Genomic DNA, 27,536 nt, shown 5'->3' on the forward strand with positions numbered 1-27,536 from the left:
GACTTAATTTTTTTTAGAGCAGTTTTAGGTTTACAATAAAATTGAGCAGATTTCTCATCTATCTTCTGCCCGCACACATGCATAGTTTCCTTCGTTATCAACAAATCCCCTACCAAATCGGTACATATGTTACAGCTGATGAATGTACATTGACACGTACTTAATCATGCAGAGTCCATAGTTTACCTTAGAGTTCACTTTTGGTGTTGTATATTCTCTGGGTTTAGACAAATGTAAAATGATGTGTGTCCACCTTATAGTTTCATACAGATAAAAGTTTTGCTGCCCTAAAAGTCTTCTGTGTTCCTGTCTTTTTTGTTTGCTTGTTTTGGCTATATATAAAGAGGAACAGATAGCAAGTTCTTCCACATTGTATTACTGTAATTTTAATCTTATTTGTAGTTGTGGGATTTAGAAATACTTGATTCAGAAGTATGTGTAAGTTAATAGATTATAATTTTGACTCTAAGAGCATTATGAAAGAGTCTTTCTCTGGTTCTTTTTGTTTGTTTGTTTGTTTGAGACAGAGTTTTTGCTCTTATCGCCAAGGTTGGAATGCAATGGCATGATCTCGGCTCACTGCAACCTCTGCCTCCCGGGTTCAAGCGATTTTCCTGCCTCAGCCTCCCGAGTAGCTGGGATTACAGGCCATGCACCACCATGCCCGGCTAATTTTGTATTTTTAGTAGAGACAGGGTTGCACCATGTTGGCCAGGCTGATCTTGAACTCTGACCTTAGGTGATCTGCCCGCCTTGGCCTCCCAAAGTGCTGGGATTACAGGCGTGAGCCACCGCGCCCAGCCTTTTCTTTGGTTCTTAACAAAATTCTTTCAAGTTGCCCAGTTTCAAAAAAGAAAAATGACTTTGTAGTTTTAATAATCACTTAAAAACTAGTACCCTTTATATTGCATAATGCCTGTGGGGAGATACATATATATATTTTATATATATATATATTATATATATATATTTTTAAAGACAGAGTCTTGCTCTGTTGCCCAGACGGTAGTTCAGTGGCGCGATCTTGGCTCGCTGCCACCTCTGCCTCCCAGGTTCAAGCAATTCTTGTACATTAGCTTCCTGAGTAGCTGGGTTTACAGGCATGTGCTACCATGCCCAGCTGATTTTTTCTAGAGATAGGGTTTTGCCATGTTGGCCAGGCTGGTCTTGAACTCCTGACCTCAAGTGATCTGCCTGCCTCAGCCTCCCAAAGTGCTGGGATTACAGGCATGCACCACCAGGCCCAGCTAATGTTTTTGTATTTTTAGTAGAGACAGGGTTTCGCCATGTTGGCCAGGATGGTCTCAATCTCTTGACATTGTGATCCACCTACCTTGGCCTCCCAAAGTGCTGGGATTATAGGCGTGAGCAACCATGCCTGGCCTCAAGTATATGTCTTTTTTAATTGACTTTTTTTTTTGTGCAAAAAGTTTAGTTCAAGTATTTTTATTTTTATTTTTTGAGATGGAGTCTCGCTCTGTCACCCAGGCTGAAGTGTAGTGCCGTGATCTTGGCTCACTGCAACCTCTGCCTTCCAGGTTCAAATGATTCTCCTGCCTCAGCCTCCCGAGTAGCTGGAACTACAGGTGTGTGCCACCACGCCCGGCTAATATTTGTATTTTTAGTAGAGACCAGATTTCGCCATATTGGCCAGCCTGGTCTCGAACTCCTGATCTTGGGTGATCCACCCGCCTCAGCCTCCCAAAGTGCTGGGATTACAGGCATGACCTAGTTCAAGTATTTTTAGAACCTCTGTTCTTGTATTCGTAGACCCTGTGCAAATCTCTATCTGGAAATACAAAATAATCCTTACCTTGCTTTCAGCAAAGTTGACGGTGATAGCAAAGGCAAGGCTAATTATGAAACAGTTAGAGGAGAGGTCACCAAACTTTGGTCCAAGACCTGTTTTGTATGGCCTTCAAGCTAAGAATGGCTTTTACTTTTTAAAGAGTTTTTTTTAAAAAATAAGAAAGAATAATATGTGACATAGGCCATATGTGGCTCACAAAGCATAAAACATTTACTGTCCAGCTCTTCATAGATAAAGTTTGCTGACTTTGAATTAGAAGACTATATATCATATAAAATAAAATGTAAACAGAGACCTTAGGAAAATGCAAATCAAAACCATAATGAGATATTATTTCATACACACTAGGATGGCTGTAATTTAGGGAAAAAAAGGACAATAACAAGTGTTGGCCAGGATGTAGAGAGATTGGAACTTTCATACATTGCTGATGAGAATGTAAAATGGTACAGCCACTGTGGAAAACAGTTTGGCAGTTCCTGAGAAAGTTAAACATATGCTAAAGAGATGCAATGAAAAATAAAAAAATAAATAAATATAAATAAAAGAAAAACAGAGAGTTATCTTGCGACCCAGCAGTTTTGCTGCTAGATATATACCCAAGAGAATTGGAAACATATGTGTACACTAAAATTCGTACAAGACTGTTCATTACAATAAACAAAAAGTGGAAAGAACCCAAATGTCCATCAACTGATAAACAAAATATCATATAGTCATACAATAGAATATCATTCAGCTATAAAAAGGAATGAAATACTGACACACGCTTCAACATCAATGAACCTTGGAAACATGCTAAGCACAAAAGCCAGACACAAAAGGCCACATGTTGTATGATTCCATCTGTGTGAAATGTATAGAAAAAGCCAATCTTTAGAGATAGTAGGTAGATTAGTGGTTGCCAGAGGCTGTAGGGAGGGCAAATGGGGAATAACTGTTCATGGATATGTTTTTTTCTTGGGTTGGGGGGTGATGGGAATTAGATAGTGATGGTGGTTATAACAGCCTTGTGAATATAATTTTTAAAACCACTAAATTGTGTACTTTAAAATGGTGGGTCAGGTGTGGTGGCTCACGCCTGTAATCCCAGCACTTTGGGAGGCTGAGTCAGGCGGATCACTTGAGGTCAGGAGTTCGCGATCAGCCTGACCAACATGGAGAAACCCCAGCTCTACTAAAAATACAAAAAATTAGCTGAGCGTGGTGGCGCATGCCTGTAATCCCAGCTACTCAGGAGGCTGAGGCAGGAGAATCTATTGAACCTGGAAGGCGGAGGTTGCAGTGAGCTGAGATCGTGCCATTACACTCCAGCCAGGAAAAAAAAAAAAAAAAAAAAAAAAAAAAAAAAAAAAAAAAAAAAAAAAAAAAAAAAAAAGGTGGATTTTACAGTATGTGAATTATATCTCAACAAAAGAAAATGTAACCAGAGATTAAGTAGTATAAAAAAGGTAATGAGAGGTCAGAGAGAGAAAAGAAGACTGTGGGCATGAAAAAATGGATACAACTCTGAGGTTGGGGCTTGAAATGCACCTCAAAAGACATAGAGGATTTGGATAGATAAAGGAGTGGTTAAGGCATTACTTAGGAAGGGGTATAAACCAAGATGTTATTTTGGCATAAGAGAAGTGGCAAGATATAAGTGGAAGAAAAGACAAAGCAAGTCTCTTGTTTTTGTGGGGCTTCTTAACTGGCATATTAACTGATCAGGCCTGCTAAGGATAATGCTTTGCACAATTGTTTTCATGGGATAAATTGCATATCCTTCTAGTCTCAGGCAAGATGTTTTTATTCCAGCCAGAGAGCAAGAGCCTAAGTACTCTCCGCCATAGTATTCTTAGCAGGTTACTGTAAGGATTTTAGTTCATTGCATATGCTTTGTGGAATTTGCCGCCATCTTTTTTTTTGTTGTTGTTGTTAACCTATTTTAAGTCATACAAAGTATCTATCAGGTTTTGTTGTTACTTAAAACAAACCACCTTCTTAATACTGTCCCTTATTCTTGCCACTTCACACTTTCTTGTTCTTTCATGTATACTGTTTCATTTAATCCTTCCGTCACAGCTGAGGTAGGTGGTATCATTCCCATTTTAAAGATGAAAGAGGCCATATAATAGAGTGCTTAGGAGCCAGGATGGGAGCACTGGAGGCAGAATGCCTAGATTCAAATCCTCATTCTGCCATTTACTAATTGTTTTGTGAGTTTTGCTCACAAAACAATTTTTTGTGAGTTATTGAACTTCTGTAGGTCATATGTTTTCTCTTGTCCAAAGTGGTGATTGTAATAATATTATAGAGTTGTTTTAAATAAGTTGACTAAAAGTAAAATTCTTAGAAACATGCTTGCACATAGTGAGTCCTCAGTAAGTGTTAAACTGTTACTGTTGTTTATAGATCATGAGACTTGAGTAAGGTTAAGAAGTCCAGAGCCTTCCAGCTTATAAGTGTTAGAGCCAATGATTAAATATAGGTGATCTGAATCTAAGTCCTACTTGCTAATTTATCTAGTTGCCTTTACCATATTTTGTTATATGTTTATTTACTTATTGGACGTAAAATTATTAGCCTTCTAAATTTTCATTTAAATATGGATCAGCTGAATGTGGTGGCTCACACCTATAATCCCAGGACTTTGGAGGCTGAGGTGGGAGGGAATTGCTTGAGGTCAAGAGTTCGAGGCTGCACTAAGCTGTGATCGTGCCACTGCACTCCAGTGGTGACAGAGTGAGACCCTGTCTGAAAAAATACATGTGGGCCAGACCATAGACCAAGTAGTTAGAGCAAAAGAGAGTTTCTAAATTCCATGCAACAGAACTTCCATTCTTAAACTCAGTTTTTTGCTTTAATCCACTGGTGCCCAATCCTTAGCAGTTGTACACCAGACTTATGAGCTATGAGGGGAAAATGACAATGGAAAACATAGATTTAATGCAAAATAACTGGAAAAAAGAAAAAACAATGCAAAAAACAAAATAATAAAAAAAATTAACAGAAATTAACTTGAGTGTGATACAATAAACAGCTAAAAGCAAACAACATCTGAGGGAAAAGATAATCAAAAAAGTGACGATTCTTATAGAACAGACTGCTTGATAGGAACTTTTTAAAAACTTGTTTTAAAACTTTTTTAAAGATAAATGAAAAAGAATAGGCATTCACAGAAGAGGCTCATGACTGATAAATATTTGAAAACATTAGCCTCACTAATCAGAGAAGCTTAGAGTAATAAAATTTTGATAATACAATTTATAAAATAAGAACATTTATGTTGAAACTGTGCTGTTAGGGATATGGGGAAATGGGACCCACACATTCCTGATTGGAATGCCAGTTGATAAAACTACTAATCTCCATGAAGAACCTTAAAAATGTTCCTAGTCTTTGATTAATTAATGTTCCATGTGAGAATATAAACCAAAGAAAAAAATGACAACTGGATAAAAGTGTATTATATAAAGATTCATTACAGCATTGTCTATAATAATAGAAAATACTTGGACATGCCCAGCAAGAAGGATAGTTAAATGACTGTACATTTATTGCAATATCTGTTAAAATAGTTTTGAAAAACTTGAGTGACCTTGGAGAGAGATGAAGTAATATCAGTAATATCGGCGGGGGTAGGGGTAGGGGGGTAATAAAAAACAAGATTCAAAATTGCAACACTTTAACCTCTGATGTCAAGTTGTAAACCTAGTCTTGAGAACAGTTCATTCTGGACAAATACTTACTGAGTTGCTCTTAAATGTTTGATTTACTGAGTACCTACTATAAAAATAAATACGACAAAACCCCTGTTGAAACCACATTCTCCTTCCCCTTGTAGTAGTGACCTCCCAATTTTTCTATTCCTCCTTCAAGCAAACTCCTCAAAAAAATAGTCTATAATGCCATCTCCCAATTTCTTACCTCCCAGTCTTTCCTGAACCTCATCGTGCTTTTGTCCTGGGTTATTACACTGAAATTGGTTTATCAAGTCTCCAGTGACCTCCAGTGGTCAGGTTCTCACTCTCATCTTCCTTTACATGTCAGCATTTGACAGTTGATCGCTTCCTCCTCTTTGAAATATTTTCTTCTCTTTATCCCAATAAACTATATACATGGTTCCCCCCCCCGCCCCCACCACCTCACTAGTTGCTCTTTCTTGACCTGCTTTGATGGCTTCTCTGCCCTGATTTTTTTTTTTTTTTAGTCAATATGGAGAATTGTGTTGTATTTTTTTATATTGTGGTAAAATACACATAACTTATACCATCGTAAATATTTTTAAGTATACAATTCAGTAAAATTAAGTACATTCACATTGTTGTGCAGACTTCACCAACATCCGTTTCCAGAACTCTTCGTTTTATGTAACTGAAACTTGATTCTATTAAACAGTAATTCCCCATGCCCCTTCTCAGCCCCCAACAACCACCATTCTACTTTCTGCCTCTGAATTTTTTACTACAATAGGTACTTCATATAGATTAGGGATACCTATATGTCAAAATTGCAAACTTCTGTGCATCAAAGAACACACCAAGGTTGAGCATCCCTAATCCCAAAATGCAAAATCCATAACTTTTGAATGCTAACATGACACCAGAAGTGGAACATTCGATATCTTTCCCCATGTGTGTTGTAGTCAAAATAGTAGTCAAAACTTTGTTTCATGCACAAAATTGTTAAACATACTGTATTAAATTACTTTCAGGCTATGTGTATGAAGTGTTTATGAAACATAGAATTTTGTGTTTAGACTTGGGTCCCATTCCCAATGGAGCTCATTGTGTATATACAGATATTCCAAAATCGGAAAATATTTGAAATCTGAAGCCCTTCTGTTCCCAGAGGGATACTCAACCTGTAGTCCAATTTATCTGTTTTTTTCTGTAGTTGCCTGTGCTTTTGGTATTTATCCAAGCAATCATTGCCAAATCCATTGTCATGTATCTTTCCTCCTGTGTTTTCTTCCAAGAATATTATGGTTTTGCTCTCTCACATTTAGTCTTTGATCCATTTTGAGTCAATTTTTGTTTATGGTGGGCCCAATGAAGAGGGCCCAACTCATTCTTTTACATGTGGGTATCCAGTTTTTCTAGCACTATTTATTGAAAAGACCATCCTTTCCCAATTGAATAGTCTTGGCCTCATTTTCAAAATCATTTGACCATACATGTGAGGGATTTATTTCTGGGTTATTTTATAAATTTTAATATGTTTTCTTTTTCATCCTGTTCAAAATACCAATTTCCCTTTTGATTTCTTCTTTGAACTATGGATTATTTAGAAATACGTTGTTTAGTTTCTAAATATTTGGGGATTTTCTTGATCTTTCTGTTACTGGTTTCTAATTTAATGCCGTAGTAGTCAGAAAACATACTTTGTGTGATTTAAATTTCTTCAAATTTATTGAGACTTACTTTATAATTTAGAATATGGTCTGTCTTGGTAAATGTTTTGTGTGCACTTGAAAATAGTGTATATTCTTTCATTGTTGGATAAAGTACAGTCATACATCACTTAACAGGGATATGTTCAGAGAAATATATCATTAGGCAATTTGTTAAATTAATCTCTAAGTAGCTTATTTCTTTTTAGATACTTTTGCAAGTGATTTTTTTTTTTTTATTTTCCACTTGTTTGCCAATATATAGAAATACAGTCACACATCATTTAACAACATATCTCCTAGCTATGATCATACCACTGCAGTCCAGCCTGGGCAACAGAGCGAGACCCTGTCTCTAAAGTAAGTAAGTAAGTAAATAAATAAAGTAAATCATTCAATTCAACCTTAGCTTACTGTAACTTTTTTACTTTATAAACTTTTTGACTCCTGTAATAACACTTAGCTTAAAACACAGACACATTGTCCATGTGTTCAAAAATATTTCCTTTATATCCTTATTTTTTTTCTATTTTTAAAATGTTTTACTTTTTTTTAACTTTTAAAACGTTTTTGTTAAAAACTAAGACACAAACACACATATTCACCTAGGCCTACACTGGTTCAGGATCATTAAGATGTCACTAGGCAATAGGAATTTTTCAACTCCATTATAATCCTACAGGACCACCATCACATATGCGGTCTAAACAATGCGGACTAAAACAATGTCATGCAGTACCTGGCTGTATTCTGTAAATGTCGATTAGATCCAATTGATTGATGGTGTTGTTTAGTTCACCTACAACCTTACTGATTTTCTGCCTGCTGGATCTGTCAGTTACTCACAGGGGTGTTGAGGGTTCCAGGCATAGTAATGGATTCATCTGTTTCTCCTTGTGGTATCCGTTTTTGCCTCATGCATTTCGACACTGTTGTTGCATGCACATTAAGAATTGTTATGTCTTCTTAGAGAATCGATGCCTTTATCGTTATGTAATACTCTTCTTCATACCTGATAACTTCTCTTACTCTTAAGCCTGCTTTGTCTCAGAATAATATAGCTACTCTTAACTTTCTTTTTATTAGTGTTAGTATGATATATTTTTCTTCATCTCTTTACTTTTAATCTGTGTACAGTAGTCCCCACTTACCCATGGAGGATACATTTCAGTATCCTCTGTGGATGCCTGAAACTGCAGATATAGTACCAAACCTTATGTGTACTATGTTTTTTCCTGTACATACCTATAATAAAGTTTAATTTATAAATTAGAGTAAGAGACTGACAGTAATACCTAATAATAGAACAATTCTAACAGTATACTTTATTAAAAGTTATGTGAATGTAGTCTCTCTCAATACTGTAATATTTTTCAGATACCTGTTGACTGTGGGTCACTGAAATTGCAAAAAGCAAAACTATGAATGGGGGTCTACTGTATTTATATTTAAAGTGAGTTTCTTATAGACAACATATAGTTGGGTCTTGTTTTTTTAGTCCATCCTGACAGTCCCTTAATTGTTGTTGGATTAATATGTATCTACCATATTTGTTACTCTTTTCTATTCATTGCCCTCCCTTGTTCTTTCTTTTTTTGCTTTCTGGTTTCAATTGAACATTTTATGTTACTTCATTTTTTCTCCTCGCTTACTGTATTGATTACACTTGGTTTTACTTTTTTTTTTACTAGTTGCCCTTGAATTTGCAGTATACATTCACAACTAATCCAAGCTCACTTTCATATAACATAGCACTTCATGTGTAGTGCAAGTACCTTGAAACAGAGTATTCTCAGTTACTTACACTGGTCCCTTATAACATTGCTGTCATTCATTTTACTTGAATGGTCACCTAATACCTTGTTGCAGTTATTTTGATACCTGCATAATACCAAGCTATGGTCACCTAATACCTTGTTGCAGTTATTTTGAACAAACTGCATCTGTTTAGATTGATAAAGGATAAGAAAAGTGGAAGTAAAGTTTCCCATCTAAGTAGTTTTCCTTCTTTTTGAAGAAATTTTCACATTTCTTGCAAGTCATGTCTGCTGGTGACAAATTCTCTTAATTTTTGTTTTGAGAATGTCTGCATTTCTCCTTCATTTGGAGGGTAGTGTCACTTGATACAGAGTTGTAACTTGGTGGTTTTTTCTGGGAACACTTTAAATATTTTACTTCACTCTCTTCTTGCTTTCCTGGTTTCTGAAAAGTCTGATGCAATACTTCTGTGTTCTGCTATAGTTAAGATGTTTCTTCCCCCCTCTGGCTTTCAGCATTTTCTCTCTGCCTTGATTTTGTGCAGTCTGAAATAATACCTAGGTGTAGATGTTTTGGCATTTATCTTGGTTAGTGTTCTCTGAACTTCCTGGGTCTGTGGTTTGGTGTCTATCCTCTGTTTATTTTTTAGCAGTCCTTTTTTTTTTCTCCCAACTTGTCTCTGGCCCTGTCTTCAAAACGTATGTGGAAGTTAACCAATTCTTACTACCTCCACTGCTACTCCTTTGGTCAGCATTCCTATCTCTTGTGTTATTTCAGTTGCCTTCTAGTTCTTCCTGATTCTGCCCTTGACCTTCTCTTTTATAACCAGAGAGATCTTTTAAAAATTTCAGTGGAAAGTTGACATCCTCTGCTCAAAACTGTCCAGTGGCCCCCCATGCATACCAAGTAAAAGCTAAAGTCCTTACCATGGCCTAAAAACCTGTATTTAGCTCCTGATGACTTCCTCATTGTCCTCCAATTATAGTGCCCTTCTTGTTCCTTATTGAAGTCACCTGGCATCTCAAGGCTTTTCTGCTTCCCTCAGATGTCTGCCCAACTGTGTTCTCTAACTGCCCATCATCTTTAGTTGCTCAAAGATCATTCTTTTCTAGATTATAAACCTACATGCCTTATGGACTACAATCTCCCCATTGCTTTATGTTTTCTGGAACGCTTTACCAGCTGACTTGTTTCTGGCAGGAGAGTGCATGGCGCATTGGAGAAGATGTAAGAGAGCCAGTTGGCTGGAGTGTTGAGAATGAGAGGGAGCACTGTTGTGAAATAACAGTTAGGGACCCAACTGTGCAGACCCTTGTAAGCCATGTTAACATCTTTAGTCTTTATCTTTAAGGGAAATGGGAAATCACTGAAGTATCTGAACTGAAGGGATTTGGAGGAGGTCACTGAGTGATTAAATTTGTCATTTTACAAAGTTCATTTTAGCTTCCTTTTGAATATATTGGAGGGGGAGAATATTGGATGTAGGGAGATCAGATGAGAGGCTATTGTAGTGATCCAGGTGTAAGCTGATGGTAGCTTATTTAGTCTGTTATGGTTGATGGACATACAAAAAGAATGTTTGAAACTACCTGATTATCTGAAGAAATCTATTTATATACATCTGTGGTCAGCGATTCATAACTCCTGATTGCCAGGTTAAGATTTCCAGTTTAGGGGCTGGGCACAGTGGCTGACGCCTGTAATCCCAGCACTTTGGGAGGCCAAGGCGGGGGGATCGCAAGGTCAGGAGTTTGAGACCAGCCTGACCAACATAGTGAAACCTTGTCTCTACTAAAAATACAAAAAATTAGCCGGGCGTGTTGACACATGCCTGTAATCCCAGCTACTCAGGAGGCTAAGACAGGAGAATCACTTGAACCCGGAAGGCGGAGCTTTCAGTGAGCCGAGATTGCACTATTGCACTCCAGCCTGGGCGACAGAATGAGACTCCGTCTCAGGGGAAAAAGAAAAACAATTTCCAATTTAGAGGATCTCTTTTTGGTTCCATGGTAAGAAAGTAGAATGGCTTTCCCAACGTAATTCTTCAGAATAAATCCTAGAAATTCTGTTAGTCAAATAGTTATGTATCTCTTTTTGTGTATGTCTTAGCATTTGGCACGAAATCAAAGGTTCCTAATTAAGCTAATTATTATTTAATGGTCATTTCTAGATCCTGTTCGAATTAATTCATCTCTCATGAAGGCAAGACTTTAACTGATTTCCTTGTTTTTCCCAACCTTCTCTCATCTGAAAAAATTAACTTGATCAGGACTAAGATTGTTCCTCAATCGACTGTTTTCAAGACAGAGGTGTCTATATAAGTGTTATTTCTCCTCACAAAACTAATAGCTCTGGGAACAAAAATTTGTGTAGAACTATAGCACTTACAGGAATAGGAAACTCATTAACACTCTGGCCATCCTTAAAGAGATTTGAAGCTCTTGTATGAGCAAACAGATTTAATAAACAGGGATTCTAATAGTAGTTTTCTAATGTGGCAGTGTTTATAATAAACTAAAACATTGATTCTCTCTTTTCACTTTAGTTTGGGAAGGAAAAAAGCATTAAGCTTCCTACCTAAAATATATTATTAAATATATTGTTTACTTATCAGAAACCAGTGAGGTATCTTAGTCCAGCTTTGTTGTGTAAATAAAGAAGTTGAATATTAATGAGGATAAATGACTTGTCCAGGCTAACATAACTTATAGATCCTGATTTTGGACCCAGATATTCCTTCAAAAGGCTCTTTGGTTTTTGTTGTTGTTGTTGTTTTGAGACGGAATCTCGTGCTGGTGCCAGGCTGGACCCAATGGCATGATCTCGGCTCACTGCAACCTCTGACTCCCTGGTTCTAGCGATTCTTCTGCCTCAGCCTCCTGAGTAGCTGGGATTACAGGCAAGAGCCACCACGCCCAGCTAATTTTTGTATTTTTAGTAGAGACGGAGTTTCACCATGTCAGCCAGGATGGTCGCGATCTCCTGACCCTCATGATTCACCCTCCTTGGCCTCCCAAAGTGCTGGGATTACAGGCGTGAGCCTCTGTGCCTGGCCAAGGCTCTTTGTTTTTGATCAGAGGTTGTTTGTTTGGGTTCCCTGGTCTCCAACATCCCTCACTTCCCCCAGTGTATATATTCTTTTCAAAGAACTGGACTTACTAGATTAAGGAATCCAATAAAGTTAAGAATCAATAAATTTGATTATACTGCCTCCTGATTTGGGGTTCCTAATCTGACAGTGCTTTCCATTCTTGTCTTACATTACCTTTCCAAAATTCTTCTCAGAATACCAATAACACTCTAGTTACGTTAATAAAGTAGTGATAGTAGTATCTTTTTTAAGTGGACAGTTGCCAGGCACTCTCCTAAGTGCTACATATGCATTATCTAATTTGGTGTTCACAGCAACATTGCAGAACTATGTCCCTTACTTTAAGATTAGCTCCCTACCTAAAGGATCTCACCAGATTTTAAAGATTGCTTGGATTAATTGAATTACGAATATAGTGGAAAAAGTCTTAGGCATTAATGTTAGATAAAACCTAGCTTTGAATCCAGGCTCAGCCCTTTTTTTCTTTCATTCAATAAATATTTATTGAGCATCTACTGTTTCCCAACTATTGTTCTGGGCAGTAGGAATGGCATCTGTAATTTATCTGCATTTTGAAGGGAAGAAAATGTCTGCCTTGAAGATTGCTAAAGGCTAAGAAAAAGGCACTTTAAAAAAAAGTTTGCTTCCTTGCCCTCCTAACTGATCTTCCTTCTCTAGTTTTTCATTCCTCTGTTGCAATCTACAGAGTACTCATAGAGCTTTCATTTTTCTCTTCAAACTCTTGTTCAAAAGCCTTAGGTGGCTTTTCTCATCTGATAGGAAAGTTTCAAGTTCATAGGATGTCATAGAGGAACTTTTATAGCCTGCTATTTAAAACCATATATGGGCCAGGCACAGTGGCTCACGCCTGTAATCCCAGCACTTTGGGAGGCCAGGGAGGGCGGATCACCTGAGGTCAGGAGTTCAATACCAGCCTGACCAGCATGGTAAAACTCTGTCTACTACAAATACAAAAAAATTAGCTGGGCGTGGTGGCACATACCTGTAGTCCCAGCTACTTGGGAGGCTAATGCTGAAGAATCGCTTGAACCAAGGAGGCGGAGGTTGCCATAAGCTGAGATTGCGCCACTGCACTCCAGCCTGGGCGACAAAGTGAGACTCCGTCTCCAAACACACACACACACACACACACACACACACACACACACACACACACACACGTACTAAGTCCTTTCCTGTCTCAGCCTTTCACAGTAAATGCTCAGGCCACCTAGACTTTTTTAAAAATATAGTTTTTCCATTAGATCATCACAGATCACAGAGTTTCTTGAATCTCTGCCTTTTTTCTGGAATTCCATGTCTATAACATTCTGTCTACCTACACCCCCTTCCTCTCCCTGGGTTTCGAGAAATACATACAAAGTACACAGAGAAAAATGTCTTTTCTTTCCATGTCCCATCATTCCTCAGCTTCCTTCCCAAAGGTATTCTATGCATATACAAGTTTATGTACATGAATGAATACAGGCAATTTAGCATGTTAGATTGTGAACCCTGAAAGCAGATTGCCTGAGTTTAAATCGTGGCTTTTCTTCCTAGATATGTGACTTTGGGGATATTCTAGTATCTGCCTCGTAAGCTTATTGTGAGGATTTCTTACAGCACTTCCTGGCACATGGTAAGCACTCAGTAAATGTTTGTCATTATTGTTGTTGTGTTGTTGTTATATAACAGCATAATATATTCAAAAGAGAGCAACATTTAAAATCTAGAGACATAGGTTTGAATACAGCTTCCTAATTACTTTATGCTTAAGTCATTGAATCTAAGTTAAGCCTTGTATGTTTCTTTATAGTGAGGTTAATGACATATAGTTTTGGTTTTGATTACCTAAAATATAAAAAGTTTCGAAAGAGCTTTGTAAGTGACAGAATGATATATAAAATTTAGTTGGTTACATGTTTTTACTTTCCCTTCAAGAAAAGGTTATAACATTTTAGCTGGATAATAGTCTAAAAAACAAAGATACCAGAAACTTTAGTTATAATTATGCATTTTTGCTTACAATTACTCCAAATTCATACTCTTTCATTAGCTTTGGCATGCTTTAGTTTTGGTCATATATAGTTTATGTGGCAGTGCTGTTAAGGGAATAAAGTTAAGAGTAAATACCTCTATTTATGGAAATGTATCTATCAAGATTCCAGAATTGGTATACTTAACTATACTTGGCATAATTTAGTACACCTGGCCAAATGTATCTTTTAAGGAAAATAATGTATTTTGGTCAACCTAGAAAGTATTAGTCATGGCCTTAAAATTTTTCTGCATGGTTTACAAATGTTTTGTCTGCAATGATTAATAGTTACTGAAGAATATTCATTTAAGTAGATGGTAATACATGTAAAAAGCAGTCTTTCATTTTCATTTCCCTTAGTCAAACATTTACTGGTGATGTGCTTTTGATCATTTGCTATGTTGCTAAAACAGGATACGCATTCACTGTTTTTTTGACAGCTCATGGATCCAAGAGCACATGTAGTTTCTAAAGGCACAGAGTATAGGATATTTTTGGATACCGTGATATTCCCCCCTTATTCTGGTAATTAGAGGCATTCCCAGTATTAAACATTTAGGAGGAAAAGTTATAGCCAAAAGAGACCATCTCTTTCTTTTAAATCATTTTAATATGAAGAATATATTTTACTTTGGAGATTTAAAATGGTTTAAAGTAACAATTTTAGTAACCTTTGGGTTTGTCTTGAAAGTATTTTCATTTGTTTCTAAAATACTTGTTTCTCTGAAGAGAGAAGATGGCTCGATCTGATGACCTATGTAACCTTGATGACTGACAGTTTAAACTGAATCAACAAAGGGAGAATTTTTTTTTAATGCATTGAGACAAAGCATACAGGAAAGATGTAATTTTGTATAATCTTTTGTTGAAGTCTTCAAAACAGTACAAGTGTTGTTTGCCTCATGACATGAAAATTCACAGTAGGGTAAACAAAGCTATTATATTTGAATTTCACAAAAATGTTTACTTAGTTATCTTTCAGAAAAAAATTCAGAATCATGACTCTCTTCTCAAATTAAGTATTTATACTAATACTGCAAAAACTGTCATTTAGGGATTATTTGTACAGTTCTATGTGGCAACACTCAGCCATGCAACATGTGCATGTGTTTATTAGTTTCCATATGTGCATGTATTTATTAGTTTCCATACGTAAAATCTGGAATCATTGAAACAATCTGTCTTAGACTGTTTTTTTAATAAAGAATTAGATTAAAAACTCCTTGTGTATAACAATATGGTAGTCATTGAATGTAAGAACTCAGATCACATTGCAGATATTCTAAAAATAGAATGTAAATTAGGTTTTAACAGTAATTCTGAGATTATTACATGTGGCAAATAATTTGTATGATATTCAACAGTCTAATTTAGGTAAATCACAGAGATTTACAGAAAGCATTGATTTGCATCTGTGATCAGTATTGCTTAGGAAAAATGTCCAATACTGTAAGAGTATATAAAGTTTTGACTCAAAGGGGTCAGGGAAGGATATCTTATGGAATTAATACTTGTGCTCAGGTCCAAGGAAAAGAGCAGGCATTATTAACTAAGTGGAGAAGGAAGAAGTCATTGCAGGCAAAGGGAATAGCTTCTGCAAAAGCCCTGTGGCAGAAGGGAGCATATCAGGTTTAAGAAACTGAAAGATGGCCAGTGTGACTGTCATAGAGAGTAAATAGGGATATGGAGCAAGACGAAGTGGATACAGGCCAAATCATTAGGAGCTTTGAGGACTTGGAGTTTAATCTTTACCCTATGAGCAAAATGAAATCATTCAATTTTCTGTTTTGAAAAGACCATTCTGGCTGCAATGTAGAGGAACCCAAGTGAGCAACAATGGACCAGTTAAGAGGCTATTTCAGTAGTCCCAGGAGGTTGCTTAGACTAGAGTCATGTAGTGGAAAAGAAAAGGAACTGACAGATTCTTTGCCTGGAGGGTAGTGGTTCTTTGCCCAGGTGATTCTGACACTCCTACCCTCCTCTCCTGTTTCTCTATTCTTTAAAAAAATGGTGATAGAAAATACAAAGTAGTATTCTGTGATTAAATTATCACACTATTATAGATTATATTCTTGATAACAAACTAATATTCATAATTTTATGTTGAGAATATTATAAAGAAATGTTTTCATCACGTATAGGGTCATGGCTGGGCGCAGTGGCTCACTCCTGTAATCCTAGCACTTTGGGAGGCCGAGGCGGCCGGATCACTTGACGTCAGTTCGAGACCAGCCTGGCTAACATGGCGAAACTCTGTCTCTACTAAAAATACAAATTAGCTGGGCATGGTGGCCTGCACCTATAATTCCAGTTCTTGGGAGGCTGAGGCGGGAGAATTTCTTGAACCTGGGAGGCGGAGGTTGCAGTGAGCCAAGATCGCACCATCGCACTCCAGCCTGGGCAAAAAGAGCAAGACTCCATCTCAAAAAAAAAAAAAAAATGTAGGTTTATGACTTCTCACTTGTGAAGATGTGCATATTGGCCATGTAAGATTTTTTAAATGAAGGTCCCTTTTACAACTGTAAACCTAAAGGAACAATATCAAGGAACTGACATTTATGAGACATGCTCAAAGGCTAAAAAGTAAGTGAAAGCTAGAACCAGCACTCAGAGCCTATTTTTGGCTTGATGGCACCTACTGAACTAGCAAACCTGGGCTTATGGTTTCATTGCCTTTGCAGACATAAGAGGATAGGAGACTAAGCTCAGTCTATGAGGAGGCATCCCACCGAGTGTCTGTGCACCCCTCCCCACGCCTCTTCCTGCCAACTCCAAGGAAACTAGACTGTCGCAAATGTTGGCACTAAGTTGAAGTGGTGGTGCAAGTTTGGGGGTTGTTATTCTTTGACATTTTATAGTTGCACCCTAGCCTTTATGTTTCCATATCTAAATCGCAGTTTTTGGGTTAGCCCAAAAATATCTTAAAATTTGACTGTGATTCAAAGTAATTCTGGTCACTAGTAACCCCAGGCACTTGGCAGAAGCAAATGCACATCACAATAAAATATCACAGAACTCTAAAAGAAAAAGACACTGAAAATATGGACTAGCCAAGATAACAGACAACTGAATTGGACTCCCATTCACTTCATATTTTGGAATTATTAGACAGGAATTTAAAATCAGTGTGTTTAGCAAGGTAAAGATTAAAAATATAAGAATGGTGGGATTATGATAGCTAACATTTTGTAGCTGTCAGTTGGAACCTTGAACTGTTCCAGTACTTTACGTGTTAATTAATCCTCACAAAACTCTAAAGTAGGGATTATTATCATCCCCATTTTACAGGTGAAGGAATGAAGCACAGAATGGGGATATAACTTGACCAAGGTTAGTAAAGTGGTAGAACCAGGATTCTAGCCAGGCAGTATGGGTCCTAAAGTCAGGCTTTTAACCATTTTACTATACTGAGAAAGATAATGAGATTACGAGAAGTTACAAATAGCTTTTTTGTGGGTGAGGGGAGAACTTTCAGAAATGAAATATGTGGACTAGGCACAGTGACGCACATCTGTAATCCCAGCACTTTGGGAGGCCAAGCAGGTGGATCACTTAAGCCCAAGGAATTCGAGACCAGCCTGGGCAACGTGGTGAAATCCCATCTCTACAAAAAAATACAAAAATTAGCTGGGCATGGTGGTTTGTGCCTGTAGTCCCAGCTACTTGGGAGGTTGAGGTATGAGGATCCCTTGAGTCTAGGAGGTCAAGGCTGCAGTGAACTGTGCCACTGCACTCCAGCCTGGGCAACAGAATGAAACCAAAGTTAACCAAATAAAAGAGACAGAAATGGAAAATTTGTAAAAAGAAAAGAAAATTGGACAACCATAGCCTAAATTGCGAGTTTTCCCTGATACCATTCTGTGTCTAATAAGTAGTGGATATATTAGTTGGATGCTCTGTTGCCTAGCTAAAACTTCCATTTCATTGCCTTCCTGATAGTAAGGTTTGACTATGTGACAAGGCTTTGGTAATTTGGGATGCAAATTGAAATACGTGTAACTTCTAGGTCATGCCTGTAAGAGGAAAGGGGATATGCCATTTTCTTTCTCTTTCTTCCTTTCTGTGAACTGGAATGTAAACGTGGCGATGAGATGCTTTTCCCTCTGTAGAAGACGGCAATACTCTTAAGGATGATGGAGCAATAAGACATAAGAGCTTGGCTGTCTCAGACTGCCTAGCTGCCAAACTAGACTGTCCTGTGAAAGGAAAATAACCCTGAATTTGGTTAAGCCACTTTTGAGTCTCTTATTAACAGCAGCCTTGTCTACGTCTTGACTATTCCAAGAAGAGCATGAAAAGGTCTAATAACTAGAATTTCAGATATGAGGAAAAGCCAAGTAGATACAGTATTTAAGGAGATTTCAATTAGAATTTTCAAAACTGCAAAAAGATACAAATTCAAGAAGTCAAATAAATCCTAAGCAGAGTAAATAGAAATCTAAACCTAAAGTCTTCATAGTTAAATTTGCGGATGATCAGAGATCTCAAAAATAACCAGAAGGACAAGACAGATCACTTTCAAAAGCTCTGCAATTAGGCTAGCAGCTGACTTATTGAAAGGAAAGTAGAAATCAGAAGACAGTAGAATAGTAACTACAGTGTACTCAGAGTAAATAACTATTAAAGCTAAAATATCTTTGAAGAGTGAAGCAAAGTTTTCAGATAAATAAAACTGGGAGTTTTTTTTTTGTTCTCACCACTTGTACAGCAGTAAGAAACATTCCAAAAGATATACTTTAGGTAGAAGGAAAGTGACCCCTAATGGAGGATCTGAGATATTAATTAGGAAAGAAAAATGGGCCCAGGCTCATTTAAGCATTCCAGTAATCCCAGCACCTTGGGAGGCCGAGGTGGGTGGATAGCTTGAGACCAGGAGTTCGAGACCCGCCTGGGCAAGATGGCAAAAACCCTGTCTCTATCAAAAATACAAAAAATGTAGCCGGACGTGGTGGCATGCACCTGTAGTCCCAGCTACTCTAGAGGCTGAAGTGGGAGGATTGCTTGAGCTCAGGAGGCAGAGTTTACAGTGAGCCAAGATCATGCCACTGCACTCCAGCCTAGGTGACAGAGTTGAGACTCTGTTTCAAAAAAAAAAACAAAAACAAAAACAAAAATGGCTGCAATTATTGAGGCAGGTATCCAACGTAAGTTGGAAAAGCATTAGAATAAACTAAAGAAAGGAAATTAATAATAAACATAAAAGCAGAAATTAAAGAAATAGAAAAGAGGTCTACAATGAAACATCAACACAGCCAAAGTTGGTTTTTTTGGAAAAAGACTAGTAAAAGTAACAAACCTGGTAAAATTGACCAAAAGTAGAAGAGGAAGGGCAGAGATAAACAATACAAATGAAAAAGGAGATATAACTAAAAATGTGGCAGATTTTTACAAAGAGAGAAAAGTGCATACACTAACACATTTTTGTTCAGGGAATAATTTCAAATGGTAGATTATTGTATCTGTTGTCATAATAGTATATCAAGCCTATCAAGACCACTTGTCAAACTTGCCAAAAATTTTACTCTTGAATATGTGAGATGGTTGGATTAAATATTTTAATCCTTTACTTGAATATTTGGAGAATTACAAAGGTGCAATGAATCAGTCATACTTTACTAAAGATTGTGGTAAAGATTTATTTGGGGATGTGTAGATATGGATACATTTCTTTAAAACAGTAGAATATGTGTTCCCTTTTAATGCCTAAGGAAGAAGAGGGGAAATGCGTAAACCTGAGAAATTGTGGAAACCTTGTATTTTTAAAAGTGTTTTTTAAAAAAGTATTACTAGTAAGTTTTTGGTGCTTGTACCAAAAAGTGATGGCACAGTACTGAGAATGATCCATAATTCAGTGTTTCTTTCTCTTAAAATTCTCATGAGCTTTATATTATATATTCATACTGTTCAGTGAACTAAATAGTGTACTGAGGCAAGACATGGATGTACCAGGGCAAGCCCCTTGTTTTCTGGAGGACTGGTAGCAAATAGTGGTAGCACTTTTGTAAATATTATAGTTCTAAACTAGTACATAAGAAAGTCCTAGGTTGACAAATATTTACAGACCTAGGGAGCAACTGATACAGATTATAGAAGATCCAAAAAGAATTTTTTGGAGGGTGGGGAGAGAAGGGAATGAAATCGATAGATTATCTGGCCGATTTGACAGGGTGGGAAATTATGTTGATAATTCCAGAATAAACACAAATTATATGATAAAAGAAATGTAATCTTAATATACTACTTTGCTGTGTGTTAAGAGAGCTAAAATTCTCATCTATATGATAGCAATATCCAAATGCAAAAATGAAGAGATTCCAGTATGAATTTTATTTGGAAATATTAAGGGAAACACCCAAAGAAACAGGCAGGTAGAAGTTTAAAGTAGCCTGCATTGAGATTTTCAGACTGCTCTTTTTTCTTATGCTTCCTTTAGTAATATCTTCTAATTGTGCTAATTAAGTATGCATTACTTTTTTTTTTTTTTTTTTGAGACGGAGTCTCGCTCTGTCACCCAGGCTGGAGTGCAGTGGGTCGGATCTCAGCTCACTGCAAGCCTCCGGCCTCCGGTTCACTTTATCTCCTGCCTCAGCCTCCCGAAAGTAGCTGGGGACTACAGGCTCTCGGCCACCCTCGCCCGGCCAAGTTTTGTATTTTTAGTAGAGACGGGGTTTCACTGTGTTAGCCAGGATGGTCTCGATCTCCTGACCTCGTGATCCGCCCGTCTTGGCCTCCCAAAGTGCTGGGATTACAGGCTTGAGCCACCGCGCCCGGCCTGCATTGCTTTTAAGAGAGAGAACTGAAGCTTTTGCAGAGGAGACTAGAATGATAATAGAGTTTGAAACTTTATTATTTGAAAAAGGAGACTGTTTATGGAAAAAGAAGTGAGGAAAATAACTATCTTCAGATACTTAAAGGAGTGTATAATAGAAGAGGAATTCTCTTTCTTTTGTTTACATGGGCGAGCAGAGCTGAAACCACCCAGTAAGTAGCCAATACCAAGAAACAGTCGTGTAAAGAAGTTTCTGAACAATTAGATTACCCAGAAATGAATTTGTCTGTTTTTTTTTTTTTCTTTTTAAGAGTCAGGGTCTTACTCTGTCACCCAGGCTGGCTGGAGTACAGTGGTGCAGTCACAGTTCCCTGCACCATAGAACTCCTGGACTCAAGCGACCCTTCAGCCTCAAAGGTGAGAGCCACCACGCCCAGCTGAAACATACTGTTGTGTGAGGATAGAATTCAAAGGGCTAGATGTCCATATCTAGATATGTTTTTAGAGTAGATTTCCACAAATGAAAGTTACTGTATTTCAGGAATTCTGTTGTTTTTAAATACTGACTTCAGCATTTAAAACAAGAAAACACAAAATCAGCTCTTCATAAAAAATTTGCCTCATGTAAGTCAAGTATACTATTTTCCCTTCCTTCCTTCCTTCCTTCCTTCCTTCCTTCCTTCCGTCCGTCCGTCCGTCCGTCCGTCCGTCCTTCCCCTAGGTTGTAGTGCAGTGGCGTGATCTCGGCTCGGCTCACTGCAACCTCCGCCTCCCTGGTTCAAGTGAGTCTTGTGTCTCATCCTCCCAGATGGCTGGGATTACAGGCGCATGCTACCACACCTGGCTAATTTCTGTATTTTCAGTGGAGACAGGGTTCACCATGTTGGCCAGGCTAGTCTTGAACTCCTGACCTGAAGTGATCCACCTGTCTTGGCCTCCAAAAGTGCTGGGATTACAGGAGTGAGCCACCATGCCCTGCCAGCTCCAGTAATTTTTTATATGTTACATTTTAATTATTATTTAATTGAAATTGTTTAATTTCCATCTTGATTTCTTTCTTCCCCCATGGGTTATTTAGAATTCTGTTTAATTTACAAACATTTGGGGATAATGTGTTGTATTTTTATGCTGATTTCTAGTTTAATTTCATGTTGGTTAGAAATTACACTCTGTATGATTTCAGTTCATTGAAATTTCTTGAGACTTGATTTATGGCTCAGCATGGTCTATTCTAGTAAATTATCCATGTACACTGGAAAAGGATGTATAGTTTGCAGTTGTTGGGTGTGGTGTTCTATATGTCTGTTAGGTTAAGTTGATTCTTTATCTGCTCAAATCTTCTATATCTCCTTCCTGGTTTTGTCTTTCCTTTCTATCATTTACTGAGTAAGCTCTGTTAAATTCTATTCACGATTCCCATTCTGTCAAGTTTTGCTTTGTGTGCTTTGATTTATATTTAAATTTTATTTTTCTATTGAGTGCTGTTAATGTAAATTAATATTAACATATTTATATACATGGATTGTCTGACATCTTTCCATTTATTTTCAGTTTGTTGATCTTTCTTTGTTTCTTTGAGATTGTTTTTTAGTACACTGCAAGAAATTCAAAATGTCTTGGGTATGAAATTGGGGAGTAGCTCAGCTGGGTGAATCTAAGTCTCTCATAATGTTGCAGTAAGATGGTTGCTGTCTGGGATCATCTTGAAGCCTTTATTAGTCACAGATGTAGGAAGACAGAAACAGCTGGGACTCCGGCAACCATGTCTTTCTCTGTGGTCTCTCCAAAGTGGTGACTGCACGGCAGCCTAACACTTAGGACTCCATAGATACGTATCCCCAAAGAGAAAAAATTCAGGAGGAAGCTCTGATACTTTTTCTAACCTAGCTTAAGAATTCAGATAGCACCATGTTGGCTGGATTTTGTTCGTTGCTAACCCTGCCTATATTCAAGAGGAGGGGAATATGTTTTTTCTTTCTACAAGCTTTTTAGGATTTTGTCTTCATGTTTAGTAGTTTGGAATTTTTTTTTTTTTTTTTTTTTTTTTTTTGAGTCGGAGTCTCGCTCTGCCGCCCAGGCTGGAGTGCAGTGGCCAGATCTCAGCTCACTGCAAGCTCCGCCTCCCGGGTTCACGCCATTCTCCTGCGTCAGCCTCCCAAGTTGCTGGGACTACAGGCGCCCGCCATCTCGCCCGGCTAGTTTTTTGTATTTTTTAGTAGAGACGGGGTTTCACCGTGTTCGCCAGGATGGTCTTGATCTCCTGACCTCGTGATCCACCCGTCTCGGCCTCCCAAAGTGCTGGGATTACAGGCTTGAGCCACCGCGCCCGGCCAGTAGTTTGGAATTTTAACTACAATATGTTCAGGTACAAGAATCTTTTTTCTTTCCTCTTCCCACAGTGTTTGGCATTCATTGGGTATTTGAATCTGATGATTCCTAACTTTTCTAAGTTTATCTCTGGAAATGTTATTCTATTGTTACTTTGGGTCTGGTGTTCTTTCTACACTTGCATCAGATAGCTGGTGAAACCTCTGGGTCTGTCCTCTTTACCTCTTTCTTTCATACATTCCATCTGTCTGTTCTTTTGTTCAGCTCTCTCTGGTTTGTGTATTGGTATATTTATGTGATTTCATATTACCAAAAAGTTCAGTTTTTCTTATGATGTACTCTGAAGAGCATTGTCCTTTGTTTTGGAAAGTTAAATCTTACCATGATTTCCATATTCACTCCCCTCCCCACCAGCATGTTGTGGTGAGTTGTCAGTTTTAAATATTTATGATCCCTGTAAATATTTAAAGATAAACAACAATATACTGCTTAAGAAACTATCTTCACTGTTCGTTAATGTAAAAAATTTTTCTCCAAAATTTCTAATCACTAAATTTCCTTTAATGAATTTTGTTTCATAAGTTCATTTCTACAGGAGAAACTTTTGTCTATAATGCATTCATTTATGTTAAAAATTGCAGAAAACAACAAAGTTGGGATCAGTTTGCTTCACAAAGACAATCAAGTCATTTTATTTTTGTAAATATTAGAAGTAGGCTTCCTGAAGGAAAAATGAAGAGTTAGGTTATAACTTGGACCATAATGTTAGGGACTCAAAATTGACTTAAAATTTAAACATAGTGTAATGTTTATTCCTATCTTCCATATTTGTCAGGGAATCTTAACCAGAGTAAGAAATTTTCTGGTGCTGTGTTGGGAGTGCAGGGCACAAGAGATTTCCATAAAAAGGCATGGGATTTGCTTGGAAGAACATAGAGGTTTTCTAACTTGGCAGTAATGAGTTAGAACTAATTCCCCTTAGAAAGAAAAATTAACTTACATTCTTATTGGGAATTCATTTGTGTGTATGCTTTCTTGTGTGAGCTATTTGATTATTATATTTGTGAGTGTGCCTGTGTGTATACATTCATGACCCATGGCATTTGTTAGGTGTAGATAAAATTTTCTATACATACTCTGTGAAAAATGGCTTTGGAACTTGAATGTCTTGCCATTTTAGTTGAGGAACAGTGGCCAAATATTTTGTTGTTGCAGAATACCCAAAATAATATGACCATCTCTGAGTTCTTTCCCCAGTTTCTGTTGCCCTAGAAAAGCTGGAGGCATTTGGGGAATATAAATGATCCTTGTTATATTAGGATTCTGTCTTGAAAGATGCATTTTTGGATTAGAGAGACGGTGAATTCACATCTTGTTAAAATGACAGCGATCCCCAGACTTAAGAGGCCTGGAAAGGGGCTAGGGATGTGGGCATCCTTTTATGTGAAATATATGCTCTTGTGTTTAGCTGTCAGTATTTTTCTTTTTATGGAAATGAAACCATTTTTTTTTTCCCCATGGAATGGAATCACCTAATCCAGATAGAGGTATAAGATGCCTAGTGCCCAACACAAACCTCTCCCACCTCACTCTATATTTTCAAAAATGTGGTTATTTTTAAAGGCTCACCCAGTTCTTACCTTGCTTCTCTTTCTCATTGATTGACCTCATCCACTGCTATGGCTTCAATGCTACCATCTTGACCAGCATTGACTCCCAAATCTGTACTTCTAGTCCATTGGTTTCTACAGAACCTCCAGAGTTGGCTTTTAAAATATCTATCAGATATCCTTACCTGTTCTTCCCATAGGAATCTCACAGTTAATTTTTGGAAGAAAGTAATATCTTTCTTTTTAAACCTCCTTTTGTGTTTCCTGTCTTAATTGGAGGTAGGCTATCAACCACTTACTTGCTCAAGCTAGATACCTAGGAGTTATCACTGAGTCTTCTTCATTCCTCTTAGTAGCTTCTTATCAGTTATGGAGTCCTGTCAGTTTTATCCTCAGAAAAGTATTGCCCCTCTTCAGCCCTAGTGCTCCGGTACAGGCCCGTGTCATCTCGCACTGGAGCTATTGCAGTAGCTTCCTAGCTATTCTTCCTGCCTCTAGTCTCCTTTCTTCAGTCCATTTTGCATCCTGCCAGTTGTTTTTCCAGAATACAAATCTCATCATATTAATTTTTTTTAAATCACTTTGTCTTCTCCCCATTACTTACTAGATAAAATATAAGCTCTTTAACATGACAAATGCCGAGCTATGTAGTATCCCTAGATCTTTTGTATTTAATTTTTTTTTTTTTTTAATTTAAGTTCTAGGGTACATGTGCATAACGTGAAGGTTTGTTACATATGTATACTTGTGCCATGTTGGTGTGCTGCACCCATCAACTCATCAGCACCCATCAACTTGTCATTTACATCAGGTATAACTCCCAATGCAATCCCTCCCCCTTTCCCCCTCCCCATAATAGGCCCCGGTGTGTGATGTTCCCCTTCCCGAGTCCAAATGATCTCATTGTTCAGTTCCCACCTATGAGTGAGAACATGCGGTGTTTGGTTTTCTGTTCTTGCGATAGTTTGCTGAGAATGATGGTTTCCAGCTGCATCCATGTCCCTACAAAGGACACAAACTCATCCTTTTTTATGGCTGCATAGTATTCCATGGTGTATATGTGCCACATTTTCTTAATCCAGTCTGTCACTGATGGACATTTGGGTTGATTCCAAGTCTTTGCTATTGTGAATAGTGCCGCAGTGAACGTACGTGTGCATGTGTCTTTATAGCAGCATGATTTATAATCCTTTGGGTATATACCCAGTAGTGGGATGGCTGGGTCATATGGTACTTCTAGTTCTAGATCCTTGAGGAATCGCCATACTGTTTTCCATAATGGTTGAACTAGTTTACAATCCCACCAACAGTGTAAAAGTGTTCAAAGAACTCAAACAAATTTACAAGAAAAAAACAACCCCATCAAAAAGTGGGCAAAGGATATGAACAGACATTTCTCAAAAGAAGACATGCATACAGCCAGCAGACACATGAAAAAATGCTCGTCATCACTGGCCATCAGAGAAATGCAAATCAAAACCACAATGAAATACCATCTCACACCAGTTAGAATGGCAGTCATTAAAAAGTGAGGAAACAACAGGTACTGGAGAGGATGTGTATTTAATTCTTTAGTGTATTTGCTTAAGCTGTTTCCTTTGCTTGGAATGTCCTTCTAAGCATTATAGCTGGAATATTCCTATTCAGTTTTTTACTGAGCTCTTCAAATGAGCTAGTCAAAATTAAAACAACTGTCCTGGAGTCTCCTGTGTTCGTCCATCCTTCCCCAGCCCATTAATTTTGTCTTGCACCAGCTTTATTCCCATTGTTTTGTAGTTATTTGTTTCTTTCTCCTTTATAAGTTCCTTGAGGATAGAAAACACATACTTTTCATTTTTATTTCCTTGACACCTAGTACAGAACTGCTACCTAGAAAATACTTTGCAAATGCTTGATTCAGAATAACAATATTTGCCATTATGTCTCCTTTATAATGTCCTCACTATGTATGTGTATTAGTTCATTTTCACGCTGCTGATAAAGACATACCTGAGACTGGGCAATATACAAAGAAAGAGATTTAATTGGACTTTGAGTTCCATGTGGCTGCGGAAGCCTCACAATCATGGCAGAAGACAAAGAAGAGCAAGTCCCATCTTACATGGATGGCAGTAGGCAAAGAGAGAATGAGAATCAAGTAAAACAGGTTTCCCCTTATCAAACCATCAGATCTGGTGAGACTTATTCACTACCATGAGAACAGTATAGGAGCAACTGCCCGCATGATTCAGTTATCCCCACCTAGCCCTGCCCTTGGCACGTGGGGATTATTAAATTTAAGGTGAGGCTGGGTGCGGTGACTCATGCCTGTGGTCTCAGCACTCTGGGAGGCCGAGGATGGGCGGATCATGAGGTCAGGAGATCGAGACCAGCCTGGCCAACATGGTGAAACCCCATCTCTACTAAAAATACAGAAATTAGCCAGGCATGGTAGTGGGCGCCTGTATTCCCAGCTACTCGGGAGACAGGCAGGAGAATCACTTGAACCTGGGAGGCGGAGGTTGCAGTGAGCCGAGATTGCACCACTGTACTCCAGCCTGGGTGACAGAGAGAGACTCTGTCTCAAAAATAAAAAATAAATACATAAATAATTCAGGGTGAGATTTGGGTGGGGACACAGAGCCCAAGCATATTGGTATGTAACTGATATTCTGAGAAATTTCCTAAATAAATAATTCAAGGTGAGATTTGGGTGGGGACACAGAGCCAAACCATATCAGTATGTAACTGCTATTCTGAGAAATTTCTCTCTTTCTGC

General features: G+C 37.8%; 1 protein-coding gene across 3 annotated transcripts in view; it reads left to right on the forward strand.

Annotated features, from left to right (window-relative positions):
- The first annotated feature begins 13,114 nt into the window (after window positions 1-13,114).
- Window positions 13,115-27,536, forward strand: part of RAP1A (RAP1A, member of RAS oncogene family) — a 49,932-nt gene continuing 35,510 nt past the window's right edge. For 2 of the 3 annotated variants that reach the window (XM_009215324.4, XM_021926495.2), the window contains exon 1: window positions 13,115-13,672. The gene's annotated coding sequence lies outside the window, so the exon portion shown is untranslated. Of the gene's footprint in view, window positions 13,673-21,227; window positions 21,258-27,536 lie in introns of those variants that run through there. The other variant, XM_009215321.4, reaches the window with a different exon arrangement.

This window comes from Papio anubis, chromosome 1 (genome assembly GCF_008728515.1).
Source record: "Papio anubis isolate 15944 chromosome 1, Panubis1.0, whole genome shotgun sequence".
Classification (NCBI taxonomy): Eukaryota; Metazoa; Chordata; class Mammalia; order Primates; family Cercopithecidae; genus Papio; species Papio anubis.